Consider the following 21,529-nt stretch of genomic DNA (forward strand, 5'->3'; position numbering starts at 1 on the left):
CGGTTCTTCAAACAATCCAAAAATCTGACTGAGGCACTTGGAACAGGAACTGGGACCAGGGAGCTGCACAGTCCCAAACCCCCGACTCTTTAAAGACGGGCTGACAATGGCACGTACAGCCCGTAGACACCAGGTGGTTGTCCAACCCTTTTATCAACCCCTCCAATCACCCACATGGCCCAGCAGCCAGTGGAAGCTAACCGGGTGACCAGCGACGGCCCACTTACGGAATGCTAGCGCAACATAGTGAACAAACATGCGTGTGTGTGTGTGAGAGTGAAAACTGGTTGATGGGTTCACACTGACTGAGCATGAACGTGTGGGAGGAGCGATGAGTGTCCCGCTAAAACACCTTCTAGCTTCTCTGAGCTCATAGCAACAGAAGCTGCTGATGCGGACGACCTCCCACTCTGAGGTGTTTCCCTCTGCTGCCCCGCATTTTCTCGTTTATTTACATTATATAATTGCTATAATGAATCCTACCATCAAATAATTCCACTCTACATGCCTTCACCTTAAACCCTGGCATATTATTTAGCTCAGGGGTGTCCAGACCCAGTCCTGGAGGGCTGGATCCAGCCGGGTTTTCCATCCTCCCAGGCAGATAACGGCTTTCAGCAAAACAAATGGGAGCCCAGGTGAAGTCTTCTCCCTGGTAGGTGAGAAAACCCGGCTGGATTGTGGTTCACAATGACGCAGTTCTGGTTTTAATATAGTTGCCTTAGCTCATTTATATTGTGGTAGAAAAAAATATATAAGCATCTGATCGTTTTCCTTATGAAGGGAAACAAACAATGGGCCAGATTCACGAAGCGTTCTTACGAACAAATTTGTTCTTAAGTCCCACTTACGAACAGTTTACGAAGATTGTGGCATTCACCAATTTCTTCTTATCCTGGATTTATTCGTAGGTAAGAACAAATCCTACGAACACTCAGGAGTACTCTTGCGCACATTTCAGTGCCGACATGTTGGCATGGTTGTGTTTTCTTCTCTTGTGCAGTTCAATAAAATTCAATATTACAATGATAATTCTGTCATATTTATTTGTTTATTTCCTATTTTTGGTGATTTACGGAGAATTTGAAAATTACGTAAATGTGCCAATGACTTAACATTAATCAACCAAATTGGAAACCATGCCAAAACTGTCTTTTTATTTGATTTTATCTTGATTTATTTTATTAGAGGATCGAGGGTATGCCCTAGCTCCCTAGTTGTTGACACCACTGACCAACCCTCAGACTCCACAGGAGTTTTATTCAATCAGATGCATGCGCGCAGTCGCTCCACCATTGAACGCACCATCGGCATGTTAAAGGGGCGCTGGATGTGTTTGGACACAGAGCCACAACCCCGTGAGGATGTGCGTCCTGACGCAATGATGGGGCCACACTGCAGGCACGCGGTTCACGTTCGAGCGCGATTAATTGCCCGTTTGTGAATAAAATGCATTATTGTCACAATCCGAGCACAGCTTTTACACGTTTATTTTTTTTACATTCTTCTTTTTTTTTACATTCTCGTTGATTTCTTTAAGCGTGTTGGCTATAGTCATCAGGGTTGAGGCAATTTTATCAAGCGTGTTAGCCATCCTTTCTTGATTGTTCAACACGGCGTCAGAAATCAGGCGTGGAGAGGCAAGCTTTGGGCATTTCGCTTTGGGCATTTTGCTGCTTTTTGCTCTGTCTACAGGGTCCTGCTGCAGTTCCTTTTATGGGCATTAGTGGGCGGTGACTTATGCTAATCGTATGTTAATTAGACTCACCTGGCACGCGCTTTCAACTTACGAACAGATGGCATTCATCAATCTAAGAACACAGCTGCGAACAATTCTGGGGCTTACGAACGCGTTGATGAATCCGACGTAGGGTTTTCTTAAAAAACTTCTTAAGGACAACTTAAGAAAGAATCTAAGAAGATTCGTAAGAACATATTGGTGAATCTGGCCCAATGATATATAGTACTACAGTGTCTATATGCTATTGTGCGTTCTTGTACTTGCTATGTTCCAAGCACCAATTCTGCAGTCTACTAGCAAAGTGAGGACATTTTGGGGAATTGAGGGCATTTGGCTGCTTTTCACAACTTCAAAGGACTGTTTGAGGTTTTGAGGTTAGGAATGGGTTTAGGTCAGGGTCAGGGTTAGTTGGGATGGTTAGGGTTGGGGTATGGAGCTGGCTAATGCATCACACCTATCAAAGTCCTCACAAAGGCAGAACTACATGGATGTGGGTGTTTGCGTGTGCAGCCCTTTCAAAATTTTAATGAACGCTGCACTCAACACGAAAACACTGAGTGCAACTTGGGAATAGGGAAATAGGGCGGTGTTCCATTTGTTGTGGGGCAATAACGGGGCTGCTGTCTGTGGAACCTGTGGGATCACACATTAAGGATTGTTTTTAAATGCGCCTCTGCATTTCAGCATAATTAGAGAGAAGCCAATATGCACGCAAATTCGCACAGTGTTTACAGCACCATAAACTCATTCTCCCGCTCGCACACACACACACACACACCAACACACTCTGTGATGGCTTCAGCTGTAATGAACTCTGCTTTACATTTTCTCTCAACTGGATAAATTACCATAACCCACAAACCATATTATTTTCTCATATTTTTCACAGAGTAAACATGTAACAGAAAGAGCAGACACCACAACAGTATAAAAGTTTACAACAGCTAATTATCCAACTCCAAGAAGAGCTCATCTGAACGCCCTGAAGATATTCAAGAGGAAAACAGTGTGTAAAATGATGCATTTAACAGCTCTCTGCGGTCGTTTTACTGCTGGAGCTGCCCATGACAGACAACTCTTCCAGACGCGGGCCCAAAGAGATGCAGCTCTCCAGCCCGTAAACCTCTGTAAGAACGGTGGGTGGGCTCAAAGAAGAGTTTGAGAGCGAGTGTGTAAGAGGCCTCATTAGGTTACAGCAGGAGGAACAGCGAGATGTGATGCAATTTTATTCATTAACGCTTTGATGGATGTTCAGCTGCCTGCGATTAGAAGGCGTAAAAACAGCAGCTGCTCACGGAGTGAAAGTTTGCCCAGGGATGGTCATAACTCCGTCGACACCGGGGAGGAAGAATTCAAGGCAGTAAGCGCCCGATTCATGGAGAAGATGAGGCAAACCTGCACCACCAGCAGGTGGGAAAAGAGTGAAAAATGATTCATTCAAAAGCAAGATATCTATATCCTGACAAAAGTAGTTAGCTTAGCAGCTTTAGTGCTAAAACCCCAGAATATTGGTTGATATTTAGCATGCTAATATATTAGCACAGGGTAGCACATCAAATGGCTAAATCATCAGCATAAAGGTATATTTTTTATGACAGTAGTAGTGTTGTGATAGTAGTTTAGAACACAAATAGAATCAAATAGTTCTTTAGACCATTTTTTACAGGATTCATTGCCAGAATTGTGTTCATGTCTGTAAATGGTTAATCCTTTTTCTACTTTTGGCCTGGCTTTAACTAATACTACCGTATTTCTAGCATATTAATATGGAGACAGTCTTGGCCAGAGTATTATTTCTGACACGATTCTTATATAACCAATCTACTAATTCCTTGGGTCAGAATTATATAGGAAAATGTGTTCATCCGTCTCTTTAGGTTAATAACTTCAGAATCTGGGCTAATTTCCTTCCCTTGTTTTTCACCTTTGGATTTTTGGAGTTGCTATTTCTTTTGTGATTTAACTTTTGAATGTTTGGGGTTCGGTCAAAAAGGAGGATGGCAAAAACTGCAAAATAATAACTTTTAACACTTGATCTCAGGACAAAAAAGTACAAATTAGGCAAGAATTACTAAATGAAACTGCAGCCTGATTGTGTTAGTTTGATGCTGAGAATCCCCAGAAGGCAGGCGGGTCGTTGGGGCGGGCAGATGGAGCGTTCGGATGAGGAGCAGCAGATGTGATGAAGAAGCTCCTTGGCATGCATTAGCGCTCACCCAGGTGCACAAAGAAGGAAGAAGATGGAAACAACAACTGCTTTCTTTTCTTGCCACAATGCATGCATGAGTAGAGCAGCCTGCTCAAAAGTCATTAAATTCTTCTATTCATGAGCGACACAAAGTAAAGTCATAGGATTACAAGTTATATATTATATATGTATATTCATTCACGTACCAGGACCGCGCCGTTCACGCTGTGCTAAGCTAACACCAATCTCCTAAAAATAAAAGTCAGTATTCGTTGGGCTACATTATGGGCTGTATCGGTGAGAGTAGAAGGGATGAAATGATATAGAAGCCAGGGTGATGTTCAATAGTGTGATGACTATTTTAAACAGTAAACACAGTTACTAAACAAAAGAAAATAAAATAAAAAATCAAAGCTAAATGAAGGTTGATCCCGAGCCTGGATGTCATGTTTGTGAACTATTGTTGCTTCAGTTGTTTTCTGTGAGAATAAAAGCTAATCCACTCTTGGCACACCTCCTTTCTAAAACTTTTAGAAAAAGTTGTGATTAAAAAGATACTCAATTAGGAACGAAAAACAACAAAACACAGTCCTGAGAGGAAAAACACAGCGACAATATGGGATTTCAGTATGTGCCAGCTGGGAAGGAGGCTTTTCCATTTTCCACCGTGTGAAGTTTGTTTTTGGCTGTCTGAAGGCAAATGGCAACTGTCAAACCAGAATAGACGTTTATTTTTATTTTTTTGGAAATGCTTTGATGACAGCATCAAAGCAGACCTGGATGCTGCATACTGACCATTTTTGTTAAGATATTCTCAGCTACCTAAAGCTGCTGAGCTCACAGTCAAAAGGAGGCCGAGCGTTGAGAGGGAAGCGCCGCAGCTTCCCAGATAATAACACTTATTAGAGGCAGCTCTTGCTTTCCTGCTGCGACTTCTGGAGACCCGGAGAAAAGCCGTCTGCATCACTTGACAAACAGTCTGACGGTTTCTGGCTCAAGAGCGTCCGAGTCTGCAAGTCCAGTTTGACCAAAGTGTGTGTTTGATGAAGTTCTGTCGCGTGTCTTTTATGAGAATTTTCCCTCAGGCGGAATGTGACATCCTCTCGGATAGGCCTTTCAAACAACGTGCACGGCATTCAGGATGACTTATTTATGTAAGCCATAAATAAAATCGGCTATAAAACCTTAATCTAAGGTTGGTTTTCCATCTCTTCGCCAGCCGCCAAGAGAAATAATTGCAGTGGGTTTAAAACATGAATTACTTTGACAAATACTTTTTCCAAAAAAGCTAAAATGAGAATCCAGCTCCGGAGAGAAGAAGGAGCGGGAGCAAATCCTGGCAAAACCACCGCTGCAGTTCGAAGCTAACTTTCGAAATGTCGAAAAGGGATTTTGGAGAAATAAGGCGGAAAAGTGCTCGGCGTGAAGCCTGTCGCCACCTGAACGCCATAACAGCCGACCCGCTGCCGATTTCTCCGTCCACAACCATCGGAACGCTTTCAGCAGTGACGCCTGATGAGACTCCGGCAACTTCCCAGCTGATCCTTCCTCTGCCGTTCAAGCAGCCTATTAAAGGCCTGCTGGGTAATATGACCCACGTGCTGCGGCCATTTCAGCCACTCTATTATCCCAACAAGCAGCTGTTATTTGCTCATGCTCAGCTTGACTCTGTTATGATCAGCTCGTGAGGATCACAACAAGTACGTAAGTAAAGGGGAAGTCCAAGCAGCACCTTGCATTTTCAGAGAGGTTTTATTCTAGTTAACAAACAAAACAATGAAAAGGCCATGTGGCAGGTCACGGCTGCAACCCGGGGAGCCCACGAGCAGGAAGTTCAGAGCCTCCTTTAAGCCCTTCCCTTGAGGTGCCGGCCAATCAGGGAGCCACACCATCTCCACGCCCAGCACCTTCAGCAGAGGGAGCCAAACCTGCTGAAACACAACCAGAACACACCACCACCCACAGGGAGAAACCACCGTGCCCTAATGTTGGCCAGGGCCATCACACCCCCCCCCATAAAAAACGAAGACCCCCGTGGGGACTTCGTAAGCAACATTGAATTCAAGCTCTGGAGAGAGCATCCGCCATCACATTTTCTCGACCTTTTATGTGACAAATGTTCAAGTTATACGACTGTAAGAACAGTGCCCAGCGCATTAGCCTTTGGTTGCTATTCTGCATTGTAGACAGAAAGGTTAAGGGATTATGGTCTGTATACACAGTTACTGGTTCTGAGCCAGAACTTACATAAACCTCAAAAAACTGTAGGGCCCAGATAAGCGCCAAAGTCTCCTTCTCTACGACCGAATAGTTCAACTGGTGCTGTTTGAACTTACGAGAGAAGAAGCAGACCGGATGATCAACGACCCCTTCTCCCTCCTGCAGCAGAACAGCTCCAGCACCAACTCCACTTGCATCCACCTGTATTTTAAAAGGTTTTTCAAAGTTCGGAGCTGCGAGTACAGGAGACAAACAGAGCAAACGCCTCACAGAAAGAAAAGCGTCCTGACAACGAGGAGACCACACAAATGCCGCCTTTTTACTCAAAAGGTTTGTCAGAGGAGCTACTACAGTGGAAAAATTAGGACAAAACCCTCGATAATATCCCACCAAACCCAAAAACCTCCCGAGCTCCTTCTTGGTTTTTGGCACCGGATACCTGTCGATAGCCTCAACCTTGGCTCGCACAGGACGCACTTTCCCTTGGCCCACTATCTTGCCAAGGTAGGTCACAGTTGCCCGAGCAAACTCACATTTTGATAAATTGACCGTCAGGTTTGCCACCACCAAACGACCAAACAAGGCCTTCAGACGCTGAACATGAGATTCCCAGGAATCACTGTAGACCACAATGTCATCCAAATATGCAGTGCAACCAGCCAGTCCGTCCAGTACCTTGTTCATCAGCCGCTGAAATGTAGCCGGAGCATTACGCAACCCGAACGGCATGACATTATATGAATACAAACCTTTAGATGTGATAAAACTACATATTTCCTTTGCTCTCTGAGTAAGTGGCACCTGCCAGTACCCCTTAAGAAGGTCTAGCTTTGTCACATATTTCGCACCACCTACCTCATCAACACAATCTTCTATACGTGGTAATGGATAGCAATCAGGCTTGGTTACCATGTTCACTTTCCTAAAATCTGTGCAGAACCTATCAGAACCATCAGATTTAGGAACCAGCAAGCACGGTGAGGCCCAATTTGAGGAAGCTGGCTCAGCGAGATTGTTAACCAGCAGGTACTCAACTTCCTTTTCCATACGTTCACGCTTTCCCACTGGCACGCGATAAAAACGTTGCTTTATAGGCCTAGAATCGCCAACATCTATATCGTGGTGCACAAGATTGGTACATGATGGGATATCTGAAAAAAGAGAAAGGTGAGAGGTTATCAGTTGAACCAAATCTTTCCTCTGTACCTCTGTCAAACCCTTCATTTGAGACTCCAAATTTCTCAAACATAATGAGTTGTTCAGTTTTCCCTCTGCAGTTTCTTCTTTACAAGACAAATCATCCGATGACCAGGCAGGCTTCGTGACCGCTAAAACAGCTTTTGCTGCCTGTGACTCGGCAGCGCCCCCTTCCTCCGCCCCCAGAAACTCCGACCATCATAATAAGGTTTTAAAAGATTTACATGACACCACTGAACTTTTTTCCTCCTTGTCGGTGTGTGGATTACGTAGTCACACTCAGACATGCGACTCTTTACAGTAAACGGCCCGCTAAATTTTGCCTGAAAAGGGGAACCCACAACAGGCAACAATGCCAAAACTTGATCCCCTGGATCAAACTTTCTTGCCTTAGCCTTACGGTCAAACACAACTTTCATCTTTTCCTGAGCTGACCCCAGTTTTTTCCGAGCCATGGCACAAGCGGTATACAAACGACAGCGAAAGTCATTGACATACCCCACAATACTTTCAGGCGGACCCACATTCTTCCAGTGATCACTCAAGACAGACAAAGGACCCCGTACAGTGTGCCCAAACACCAGGTCGTTGGGAGCAAAGCCTGTGCTTTCCTGACAAACCTCCCTGACTGCAAGCAAGAGCCAAGGAAGGCCGTCCTCCCAATCTTGTGAGAGCTCAGTGCAATAGGACCTCAACATGGATTTCAGGGTCTGATGGAATCTTTCAAGGGCCCCCTGCGACTCTGGATGATATGCACTTGAAACATTGTGTTTTATTTGCAGTTGCTTTAACACTTGAGCAAACGTGCGGGACATAAAATTACTGCCCTGATCTGTCTGGATAACCTTTGGAACACCAAAAATAGACATAAATGTAGACAAGGCCTTCAGAACAGGTTTGACCTTAATCGACCGCAGAGGAAACGCTGCTGGGTATCTGGTAGCTTTACATAGTACAGTCAACAAATACCTGCTACCAGTTTTACTCTTAGGTAGAGGACCAACACAGTCAGCAATCAAATATTCAAAAGGAGGTTCCACCACTGGAATTGGACACAGAGGAGCCGGCATTATCTTCTGATTTGGCTTGCTGGTCAGCTGACATGTGTGGCAAACTTTACAATATGCAGACACATCACGTTTCAACCTTGGCCAGAAAAAATGACGCAGAACCCTGTCATAAGTTTTCTTAACCCCCAGGTGACCAGCTGCCCCATCATGTGACAAACTCAACACTAAATTTCTGAACCTGGACGGTACCACCACCTGTGTTACTTGGTCCACTATTACATTGTCAACTGTACGGGTCCACTTCCTGTACAAGACTCCTTCGAACACAAAATAACCACCGGCACACTCTTGAATGTTCTTGTTCTGACAAATCAAAGCCAATAAAGGAGCCAACGAAGGATCTTCCTTCTGTTCTGCAATCAGTTCCTCTCGGCTAATATTTGGTAACAGCCAGGGACAGACCGGCGCTTGATGGCGACCTTCACCTAAAGCTTTGTTACCAACAGAACGCACTGGAGAATCATTTGCAACAGAACTCTCCACGCTGTCTGAATGAGCTTTACTCCTCGCACGAGTTACCGCACAAACAGGAAACACCCTTGGATGTTGTTTCTCAAATTCATCTTGAGACGACATGCCCCCAGGCACTGCTGTTAGCTCAAGTAGTGGTAAGTCGTCTTTCCATACTTTTGCACCAGCCAGGTCATTTCCCAATAAAACATCCACCCCATCCATAGGCAAGGATGTCCTCAGTCCCATTACAACTTCGCCATTAACAAGATCGGAGGACAGAGTAAGGCGATGTAATGGGACAGACACTGGAACCAAGCTGATGCCAAGAACCGGAGTTGTATCACCTGTATCTGTAGCTTCTGAAAACGGCAAAATATGTTCCAAAATGAAACTCTGAGCCGCCCCTGAATCCCTTAAGATATTCACCTGTTGACCTGCGTCGCCGTCACCTAGAGACACAAAACCAGTTGACATGAAAGGAGCATAGATTCCATCCACACCTTTTGACACTTCCTCTGGAGGTGGTTCAAGTAACTCCACACTCCGAACATGAGCCCCAGAAGTTGCCAGACCAGCAGATTTCACATACACACTTGACTGAGCTGGTCTTTTATCTATGCTGACGATTGGACAGTCCCCCTTCCAATGGCCCTTGTTTTTACAAGAAAAACACACTTTCCCTGAATCAAATTTTCCATCTGCTCCTGGGACACACCTGACATTAGCCTGTGATCCCTGATTGGTCCCTTCAAACTTGACTGGCCCCAACTTACCAAATTTTTTCGGAGCCCTGGACCAGTCTGAACGACTACCATGAGTCAACATGTACTCATCAGCAAGAACTGCAGCTTCTGAAGCTGTCCTGACCTTACCCTCATTAATGTGCAGTGCAACCTGGTGTGGGACAGAATTTTTAAACTGCTCTAACACAATCAAATTACTCAAGCCGTCGTAGTCATTCACTTCAGAGGCAGAACACCAACGTGCAAAGTGTGCAGTGATCTCACGAGCAAACTCCACATGAGTTTGCCTGTCGCCTTTCTTCCAGCTCCTAAACCTCTGCCTGTACGCTTCAGGAACCAATTCATAAGCTTTTAGCACTGCAGCCTTTACTTTAATATAGTCCCTGCTGTCTACAGAACTAAGGGCAGAATATGCTTCCTGAGCCTTACCTGTAAACACACATTGCAGCATTAACGTCCTATCAGCATCAGGCCAACCCCTACTATCTGCTACTCTTTCAAACAAAGCAAAGAATGTATCTGGATCCCTTTCATTAAATCGTGGCAATAAACGCAAATTGCCCGACACATCGAACCCTGTATCAATACCAGCATGCACTGACACACCTAAGAGAGACTCATTAGCCTTACCTTCCCTAATCAATTCAAGTTTCAACTGCTCAAGCTTGATCTTTTCTCTCTCCAAAGCTACCTTACTCTCCACCTCCCTTGTTTTCTGCTCCTGTTCTGCTCGTAGCCTCTCATGCTCTAATTGAAACTGCATCCTCTCCCTTTCCAACATAGCTTTCTCTCTTTCTAATTGCATATACTGATCAAACGACAACTTCTCAGCCACCCTGGGATGCCTCACATCAGGCCCCTTGCGCTGTTCAGGTTCCAGTATGCCACACGACACTGTCAACTTCTCAACCGCCTCCCTTAACTCTGCCTTTTTAGGCACCTGCTCAGGCTTCTCCCACCCTAAATGCACAGCCAAGTCAATTAAATCCACTTTTGAAAACTGAGCCAAAGTACTACGGCTAGCCCGCTGCAGAAATTCAGCAACCAGAGGATTCCTATGTTCAGTCGACATACTGTACACACGAAGTAGCCAACCACCTACCAAAATTGTCTAAAACATTACCGGAGACAAAACCAAGATGCCGCTCACACAGTGCACAACCATAGAGCAAACTTAACTTGACTGGAGCTTTCCCCCCTGAACTGCCTAACCCAAACCTGATTAACTCAACCCTAGTCTTCGAATGTGTACTGGCGGTGGGTATTTACGCACCTAAAGCCCGCTTGCCATGGGGAAGACACACTGTCTTCAGCCAAAGCTACGGAAGGCACCCCCAAGACAACTGCTTTAAACCGCACGGACAACATCCAAAAATAAAAAACCCTGAAAACAACAAACTCAACAATCCTCCTTATAAGGACTGCTGCTACCGCCTAACTGGGGAATAAATGACTGATATGCTCCAGTAACAGTTATATTGTCCACGCAGTTCCTCTACAGGTACACCTGTACGAGCACATGCATCCTTTAATTAAATTAACCAGTCGTAATCTTGAAGCAATAACTAGATTAGATACTGCAGACCTGCCTCAAGAAAAAGCAAAAAAAAACAACCAAACAAACCAGCAAGATACGAGGAGTCTCCATTTGTTAACCAAACATTTGTTCCCCAAACATTTGGGATCCCGGACGAGCCCCCATTTGTTATGATCAGCTCGTGAGGATCACAACAAGTACGTAAGTAAAGGGGAAGTCCAAGCAGCACCTTGCATTTTCAGAGAGGTTTTATTCTAGTTAACAAACAAAACAATGAAAAGGCCATGTGGCAGGTCACGGCTGCAACCCGGGGAGCCCACGAGCAGGAAGTTCAGAGCCTCCTTTAAGCCCTTCCCTTGAGGTGCCGGCCAATCAGGGAGCCACACCATCTCCACGCCCAGCACCTTCAGCAGAGGGAGCCAAACCTGCTGAAACACAACCAGAACACACCACCACCCACAGGGAGAAACCACCGTGCCCTAATGTTGGCCAGGGCCATCACAACTCCTAACCACCTCACCCTTCCTACCCTCCCAGTACACAATGGCGTGGGCTCTAATCTAAAAACGCCAAAATTACAAACAGCCGCGGCCGATTTGTGGAGCGGCAAAAGGATGTGTGACAGTGACTTCTGCTCCCATGTTGACAGACCTATAAAATGCCATCTCCTGCCGATTTGGGGTACCTAATTGGTATCAAATAGGCTACTGCTAGCGGTGCAGCTGCTGACTGTAGCGTTTGTCTTCAGGAATACTAAATATAAAAGCTACCGTGCACGCTACAGGCCGCATCAATACACCTGCCACGGCCACGATTGAGCTAGGATTTTCCCGCTGCTGCAAAGTGACGGCGAACCAGAGAAGGCAGAGAAGGTGGTTCAGTGGGACCTCTACTTACGAACGTCTCTACATGCAAAATTTTCAGGTTACGAAACGTCTTAACGGGAAAATATTTCCTCTTGTTACCAAAGAAATTTCAGGATACGAAAGGCAAAAATACGCTACCGCTGCTACTCGCAGCTCGCGGAGTTTAGCGAACACAAACATGCTTGTAGCTGCTCTGCCATTGGCTATCGCCTAGCATCTTCCTGTAATCCCATTGGCTAGGAGGGACGTCAATCTGTACAAGTTTGTGTGTTTCCCAGCGTTGTCTTCGTCGTCTTCGGGATTTATTGTGGGTGTTCGTATGTTTGTCCATTAGATGGCGGTGTTACCACAAGTCTTCACGTTCGTTGCTAGTAATGACGGCTAATGTAAGATTAGCCTGTAATAAAGTTAATTTTGTTCCTGGAGAAGCCTTGCACTGAATTCCTACATTTATCGTGCGGAAATCTAATTGCAACATGTATTTGTTACATGTTTTGATGCATTTTTATGATTTATAAAAAAAATTATGTCCGAATTTTTGGGGGTTTGGAACGGATTAGGGCATTTACATGGAAAACGCGTCTCTACTTACGTAACGTACACACAACTTCCGGAACCAAGTAGAGGTCCCACTGTATTTCTATGGTCGCAGTGTTCCAAAGATTGTCTAGACAAAAGACGAGGAGCTTCATGGAAGAAGAGTTGCAACAATGCTACAAGATGAGACTCCACCTGGTTACATCATCAGGTGGTCGCTCAGGTGCTTGTTGGAAATGAGACCAGAGTCAATGCAGCCGTAACAGCGAGGTGGGGAGCCGAGAGAGGCAATCAGCGTTGTAGAAAATGGGCGGGCTCGCCAGCGGGAAGACGGAGTCGAGCAGTCGAACAAGCGAGACATTCGCTTCACTTGCATTTGCTGGGAACGTTCCTTTAAGCATTCCTTTAAAAGATTCCAAATGAACGCAGCCCATTTACTGTTTACCTTGTAGGACAACAGCCCGGTACAGAAGGTCCATGTGTGAAGAGCTGTTCCAAAGAGCTAAGATGTATCTGCTGCCACACACACACACACACACACATACACACACATACACACACATACACACACATACACACACACACACACACACACACACCACACACACACACCACACACACACACACACACACACACACACACACACACACACACACACACACACACACACAAACAAAACATTCCCCGTGTCTAGATGACACTGGATTTTGCCTGAGGTCACCTCAGGAACAAACATACCACTAATGTGTTCTGACAAGTCAGTGACGTGAACATGCAAACGGAGCGCTGTAATGTAACGGTTAAAAACAGTGGCGTCCATACCTCAGCACTTTCACTTCAGTCCTACAATCAGGCTGACAATTTTTCTCGGCAGTCTGTTTTCTCACACTGCTTGAGCGGTTTGTGGCGCCGGGAGACTCGGAGACATTCAAGGATCAGTGTGACTGAATTTAATAAAGGAAAAATCAAAAAAGAAAAGTTTCTGATGGCGTTGATTCAGGGTCATTAACACTAAGTGTTCATAAAACAGCCGGAATTACTGCGTTTTTAAGAAAAGACATTTTTTAAGAAAAAGAATCGCACATTTGTGCATAAAGGTCTCCCAGCTATTAAATCAGGCATGTCAAAATCAGTCCTCAAGGGCCACGATTCTGCCGGGTTTTCTATCCCACTGAATGCATTTTCAGCCTGGTAGGACAGAAAACCCGGCAGGATCGTGGCCCTCGAGGACTGAGTTTGACACATGTGAACACACACGCTCACATAAACTGAAGGAGGAGCCGATTGTGACTGAGTAAAAGCCACCATGGTGTTGGATGTGGTAACTGAAGGACGGGGGAGGTTGGAGCTGGCTACCCAACTGCACTGTTGCCCCTGTGGGTAAGACAAGGGGGTCAGAAGGTTGGCAGCCTTTTACCAACCACACTGCATCATCTAAAGATGGTACTCTCTAGTCTGCACGTTCTGCCTGCTTGTAGCTGATGGTAAATACTCTGTATTCTAAATATACCCCCCACCACTCAGCCAAATACACACAAATCATAGGGTTGATAGCTGGTCAGCAGTGACGCCAATCAATTGAAATGTTTGAGGTGCACGTGCAGGAATGTGTGATATATTGAAACGGCTTGGATTGCTATGGCAACGACGGTGTGCGTTTGGGGTTTTCAGCTGAATTCTGCACAGTGTCAGGGTAGTCAGTGTGACAAATCCACTTTATTAGGCACCACACTCTGTCCTCCCCGTGCGCTCCACAGCAGATTATTGGAGTCGGAGCTTCAAACTAGTCAAGCAGCATGCCACCCCACCCCCCATGCCGCTCACCTCAGGGCAAGCATCTGCCAGCACATTTGTGATGAAGATTCAGAGATCGGCAATGAGTAAAACGACGCTAAGAACTAAAAATAGGCAAAAAAAATGAGGTGGGGGGGGGGTGTCACACTTTGTTGTAGAGACCAAATCCAGTAAAAACAATAAGCATCCAAACAAGCCCTGAGAAAATAAAAAGTAGGAAGCGACGAGGAAAGACCCTGAAGAGATGAAGACCACTCACAAGTGATGGTATATGTCCGTTTTGTAGGCTCACAAAAGGCATCACAGGAAATAGAACAACTGACACGGAACCAATGCCGGATCAGCCAATGGGCATTATGGGCACAGGCCCGGGGGCCCCCACCCACATGGGGCCACGTCTGCCAGCTAGACGTAAAGAGAAAACACTTTCCCCTGACTCAACTCCCCGTAATTCCTCTCCATTTTTGAATAACACCATGGAAGAGCAATAATTTACCCAAAGAGAATCAATGTCTATAAATGGCACCGCGCTGATTGATCTGATCAATGAAATTTCTAAAAGAGTGGGGGGAAAAACAGTTGGGGTCAGTGACAGCGTAAAAGACAGGAGGAGGAGAGGGAGTCGGCTTTTTTTGTGGCATCCATACACAAAATAATGAACAGGAACAAGGACGATGACAATTGTTGCACACCACAAGCTGAAGCTAGCTGCAGTCACAACACAGGCAACACACAACACTGCCGGGCTGGACCGGAGCCAGAGGAAGATGCTGTATGCAGCGAGTGGATGTAGCAGGTGTTGGACCCATTGAGAAAATGCTGCCTTTCATAACAGAAGTAAATCCAGTCGAATTTTTATAACGCGCCCTCCCTCGCTAATGATCTGCCGATGAAACTATCCCGTTCAGAGTGACCAGGATATGAAGCCCTTGCCGTGCCAACCCACGCTCGACCCCACTCATCCAGGTCTGTGCCAAACAAGTTCAAATCTGCAACATGCACAACCGTCTCATCAGAACGTTAAACTCAAGGAATAATGGAGCTCTCCAGCTTCAATAAAGGAAGTGAGGCAAGAAAACCAGGTTAACAATGAGAACCTCGACGTGTGTCCACAAAAGGTACGGAGACACGGAGGTAGAACCCTGCATGGCTAAGAATGTAACCTGTACGGTGGTCTTGTGTTTGTCTTCATCTTTGAATGTCCACAGTTGGGGGACTTCCGCATAGTAAGAGCAGGACTGAAACCTGAGACGGTACCTGCTATAAATGCTTCTCTTCAGTTGGGTCGTTACTTCTGTTTACATGACACCGTTTTGTCTATGCTTCCTTTCAGGCATGAAAAAGAACACCAGGGAGTCGACGGCGTATTCTCAGATACACCAGCCTAATGTGGATAATGCTAACTTTCTATTATTATTCTTATTATTGAAATAGACCTGCATCACTGTACTTCCAATAATAGCTTCGCAATATCCTGCCACATAAGAAATTCAAACACTAGAAGGATTATTGAGAATGTTTAGAAAAGTTCCCAAAAAATGATTGTAAATTGGTTCAGAGCAAAGTGATGAATTACCCGAACGACATGTGCTGAATTCCAACTTTTTGTCGTTTTTCTTTATTTTTTTTACAAAATTCTGAATGCGCACTGCCCATGTGCACGAGGCAGAAACGGTGTTAATTCATTTCCCCTTAGACTTGTTAATTAACGAACGCCACAACTGGACAGGAGAACTTCTGGAGTGTCCCTTAATCAAGTCAATCATCCTCTGAATAATCAGCAGATTGTTGCCGCGGTGACAGCTGTCACATCTGAATATTCTTCTCCAGGGCTTTTTCAGTGTTTCGTCACCCAGATGTAAGCTCTGATATAAAGCCAATAATTTAATAAGCAACTACATTAAAGCCATTAAACTGTTGGACGCTGCTCAAAAGGTGAAAAGCATCATCGCTATGACGATCGTCACTGGATCCGACATCTGAGTTTAAAGAAAGAATAAGATTCATTAATTTGACACTATTTTTTAAGCATTCTCCTTATTTTTCCTACTGACCAGTATCAGGGAAAAAAACCTCTGGCCCAAAAATAATAATTAAAAAAAAAAAAAAAAAGAATTCCCACCTCTGCTCAATTAACAAAGCAGTTTCTCTTTAACACCAGTTTTGAAAAATTCTTTCCACTGCGTCTGAAACGGGTGACAGTAGATCCGAAAAAGCCACGACGCCAGTGGCTTCTGCACAGGTTAAGAACATAAAAAACCCCAGATATTTTTATTAAAGCCTGCATTGCGGCATTTCCCAACCAATGCCGGGCCGAATCTATGACAGAGCTGGGACTTCTTCCAAAGCAGAGGGCATATCTTTCAGGAAGAACCTGAGGACTGGCTTTAAAGCAAAAAACAGATATTTCTTAGTGACAGAATCTCAATAAAATCACGCAGTAGTAACATTCAGAGCAGCATTGTCATTCTAAGAAATACTTCCGTGTGTTCGTTGGCTCCCAGTTAAGCTTTTCAAACGCAGAGCCCCAGAAGAGCCAAGAGCCTTGACTGCGGCCTATAAATTTGAGAATTCTTGACAATAAACTGAGTGATTTATGCGAGATCAGCGAGTTCAAGTCGCCAGTTTGTGCCCCCCACCCACCGCACGAGCCCGGAGTTTAGCAGCGGTTCAGAAACCTGAAGCTGGGGAACACTGCATGCTTTTGCCCCACACTTTCCCGTCCCTGAACATACTTGCGAGGATAAGACCTCGTTAATCCAGAGGTGGGATGAATGGCAGCACTGTTTGTGGGTGTCTGTTGGCAGGAAGGAGGGCACGCCGGGACCCCGGGCGCAACTCCGCTCGGCACAAAGACTGGCTCAGTGCTGCTGCTGTCACACACGGGCAGCGGATAAAAATATCCACGCTCGCACTCGCCGTACAGGAGAAAGTGCAACGGCAGCTTTGCAGGGTATCACCCGCAAGTTTTTACCACCTTGCTGGTGATACCGTCATCTGTGGATCTATATTTGACTCATTACCAGCCTCCGCTGTGGACATTACATATTTTACAGTTTGAAAAGTTAAATAAAGTCGTCAATAGGCTCCTGCAAAGAGGCTGGATAATTAGACATGTCAAATAAATCCCTCTGTCATATAATATGACATAATAACCCTGTATGTCAGGGAAACAGGAAACAGTTTGTGTATCTTCTCATTATTGGTTTCTACATAGAAAAAGTGTTTTTATTCCAAATAAATCACCTCCGGTACAATTAAACCCTTTGTTCCCCTGGAACACATGGTTTTATATCATGCCACACTTTGTTACAGCAGACTACAGACAAAAAAGCATATAAGTATGATTAAATGGTATGGTAAGTATGCATTCTGGGACAATATTTCCTAGAATGTAATAGAGGCTGTAAAAGCTTTCATGATCATTTTGAGAAAGAAAAATGAGTAAAGAAGAACACAAAACAGTTAATACAACAGACCTCTGCAGCCTTATCTTCCCATAGAAGTGAAATGTATTAATAAAATGACTAAAAAGCAGCATTCATTGATTTGTTTGGCCACACAGGAGCCAAAGATGGACGCTAAATAGAATGTCCAACACAGCCAGGCTCTCTTTGTCCGAGTGGGCGAGAGAAACCCAAAACCCAGAGAGATGAGAGGTATCAGGTTTGTGGTTATCAGTCTGCTTTGTTCACTCAGGATTTCAGCTTCAGGCTCTGTGCACGAGGGGCGGGGGGGGGGGGGGGGGGGGGGGGGGGCATTTGGTGACTCTTGTATGAAACAAAAATAAAAATCACTGCTCTGCTTTGGTGTTGTGCGATTAAACGTAGCAAAACACAAACGCACACCACTGCAGCCAGTGCACGAGAATCTGTTGAGACAGACAAAAATAGGTGGAAAGCACATTTTTTGGCTCATTTGTGAAGCTGGTACATGTTTGACTGCAAACATAAAGCACTGGGATGGGGGGGGGATCTTCTTAGCTTAAATATATCATTTCTACCAACAAGGCATCCAAAACCTGGAACGCAGCTACCCACTTCACCTCGGTTGCGTTTGTTGGGAACTAAACCACTTCTACTCTGGACAGTGAGCAGTTCCTAACTACGATTTCAGATATGGACAAAAAAAGGCGTTGGTCACCTGTCAATCAACACCTCCCTCCCTCTGTAGCGATTGATTGACTATGTCTTTGGAAACACTGTCACACCCAATCATCACCACTTGAACCGAAGATCCTGGGGTTCTTTTGCGTTAACTGAAGACATTCTAAGTATTTTGAACTTTTCAATGTGGATCAGGTGGTAAACAAAAAAATCACAAAGAACCCCAAGATGGGTATTTGGCTCCATTTCACGAATCAAACCTCAGTGTCACAAGAATAAATAAATCCTTGACCAGGTTTTCCTGAGAGCATTCACGCATGCAAGCCCGAGAATCTTGTTCTCTTAATGCATAGATCCTTAAAAATCAAGGAAAATCCCCTAAAAAAGTCTCTTTTAATTCATGCTTACGGCATGTAACTAAAAAGACACTGGGCAAGGTCCATCCCCAATGGCACCAGAGGCCATCTCCTCAAATACAGCTGCAGCAAATAACTGAACTCAGGAGATCAGAGACAAACTTCATGATTGTGTCCCTTTTCCATGCTCAGGAGCTGTCAAGACGACAGGCTAGTTTGGCTAGATGTGAACAATTCCATACTGTGATAGTCCTGCAGCCAAACTGCTGCAAGAGTTCAATAGTATGGTAAAAGCAGAGCAAAGCCGAGGTGGTTTCACAGACTGCAGACTGCAGAGCGCTGCGGCTGATGGATCTCACACATAATCAGCAAACCAACAGCAGCTACTGCATCTACAGGCGCTCTGCGGCTCATCTGCGCTCTGGGTTTCCTTCCTCTCTGTAACACCCATCATGTCACAGCAACAGTCACACGGGGCAAATAAAAGCAGCCGCATTGGAAGCATAGAAAGTCTGAGAGCAGACAGACGGATAAAAGATGTTTCTGGTTCTTGACCTTCTGCAGCAAGCGCAGCACAATTCTGTTTTTAACAGGGCAGATGTGGGACTATATGGGCCAGAGCCCTTGAATGCACACGTCAGTGAAAAAGAACTCTCTCTGACATGTGTGTTCACTCAATAAGCAGTTTTACGAACAAATTAAACACATTTTTTTCATTTTAATTTTCAAACAAAAAAAAGGCACTTGGAATCATTTTTAAGTTGGGCACCATAAGTTCCTCATGGATGGTCAGCCATCGTGCAAGAAGCTCAGTAATTATGAAATCATGCAGCCCCCGGTGGTGCAATAATTCCGAGCACTTGTCTCAACAATGGTTAAACAATCAACAGGTGTGCTGCTCTAAATTCTCCCGCGTGTTCACGCAAACTTACACGAACGCGTGGTAGACGAACGCCCAGGCTCTCGGTCTCTCCAGCACGTTGTACAGGTAGTTTTGGAGCCGCCGGTAACGCACGTTTCTCCGGCCGCTCTGCGCGCTGTAGATGAGCGGTTTGCCCAGCAGGCTGAGCCGGGCTCCCTGCTTCACCCGGAGACTCTCGGAGCCGACAGCACCTGCTGCGGCAGAGGCTGACAGCAACCCGTCTCCTGCGTTGTTCAACATCCTCTGCCCGGACTCCACATCCTTTAAGCCGTAGCTGCCTTCGCTCCGGTGGCCCTGCGACGTTCTCATCCAGAGCCCGGTGCCGCCTTCGTCTCCGTTGTGGTTCCGGGGCATGGCATCACCAAAGCGGACACTTAGTGCGCGGAGTTTTTATGTCAAGCATACGTGTTTGGCCCCGGGAGCGGCGCCGAGCACCAACAACACATTAACGCACGTGCGAGAAGGCAGCGCGGAGACTGATGGGAGCGGAACCGTTGCCAAAACCAGAACGCGGAGCTTCTTGTCGCGCATTGACGGCACTATTCCCTCGAACATCAGCCTGTCGAAGTACCGCCGCGCGCAAAGCTCTCCATCAACGCCGCGACCATGTGTGCGCCGCGTTGGCTGAGAGGCGGATACAACGTGTGTCCGGTGACGCGAGAGCGCAACCGCTTCTGGCAGAGCGCAGGCTGTGTTCGCAGTGCGTTGCCGCCTGTTGCTTCAGGCTGCGCGTCCACGGGAGTTTACATTTGCAACACTCAAGATTGTATCGCAGTTCCACGTCATTTGTATGAATTACGGCCAGCGACTGCTCCTCAGGTGGCAGGAGCGACGCAAATGAGCACCCGTCCCCCTGGATGTAGATTCTATTTCCCAGAAAATCCCAAATGACGGCACGTTTTAAAAAGACAGAAATGAAAAGGGAGGGAAAAGTCTATCTTTTCAAATGAAATTGGATTCAAATGAATTTTCCACGTGTTCACTTGGAAAAGTAACCACAAAGGAGGTTCGTTGTACATCTGCTGAACATATTACAACGACTCCAATACTTTAATTCCAGTCTTTCTAACAGAATTACGTATGGGATGGCTTTTAATATTTCATTACAATGGGAATTTGACTACATTTACATTTGAGTGTGATGGCGTACTTCTTACATCTCCTAATTTGCAGCCAACGACGTGGCACCGGAGCCGCTCTTGGCTAATTTATTTATGTTTATTTATTTATATTTTAGTGGTTCTGTATTGAATAAAAATTTCATCATAACCAACACAAGGAACTGTTTTATGAAATAATCGTATTCAGCCAACGTTGGAGTGCAATGCGTCCTTCTAACCCCACGTTTTTCTTTCACGCCACCTCCTTAATGTGCTTAAAACGGTAACAGTGAGTGGAAATGCGTAATAATTAGTGATTAATAATGCTCACTGCCACGCTGTATACCAAAAGAATGGCGCCAGCATCACGGAAGTATCATATTCTTCTATTTAAGGCAGACTTTTTTTTAAAATGTGTGCCAGCAAAACGACGCCATCTACCGGTGACTGTAGCACCTGGCAGTTTTTGGAACAGCCCCAGATGAGATCAGATTTAAACCAAATCACGTTTGTTCGTGAAAGAAAATAAGTCAAAATAGTTAGAATGTAGATTTTCCAAACATTAAAATCACAATGTTTGTTCTATACTTGCAGTCACTTACATGCTGATTTTATGATTTTACACCTTTTTCTTTGAATTTTTTGAAAGATTTGAATATTTTTCTTAAATTCTATATTTCAGACCAGAGCACTAAGAT

The 21,529-nt window shown here is 45.2% G+C and overlaps 1 pseudogene; it reads right to left on the reverse strand.

Moving 5' to 3' along the window:
- LOC130527033 (potassium voltage-gated channel subfamily KQT member 5-like) overlaps window positions 1-20,539 on the reverse strand; it is a 67,108-nt pseudogene extending 46,569 nt beyond the window's left edge.
- Window positions 20,540-21,529: the final 990 nt, after the last annotated feature.

The sequence above is a fragment of the Takifugu flavidus genome, chromosome 6 (assembly GCF_003711565.1).
Source record: "Takifugu flavidus isolate HTHZ2018 chromosome 6, ASM371156v2, whole genome shotgun sequence".
Lineage (NCBI taxonomy): Eukaryota > Metazoa > Chordata > Actinopteri > Tetraodontiformes > Tetraodontidae > Takifugu > Takifugu flavidus.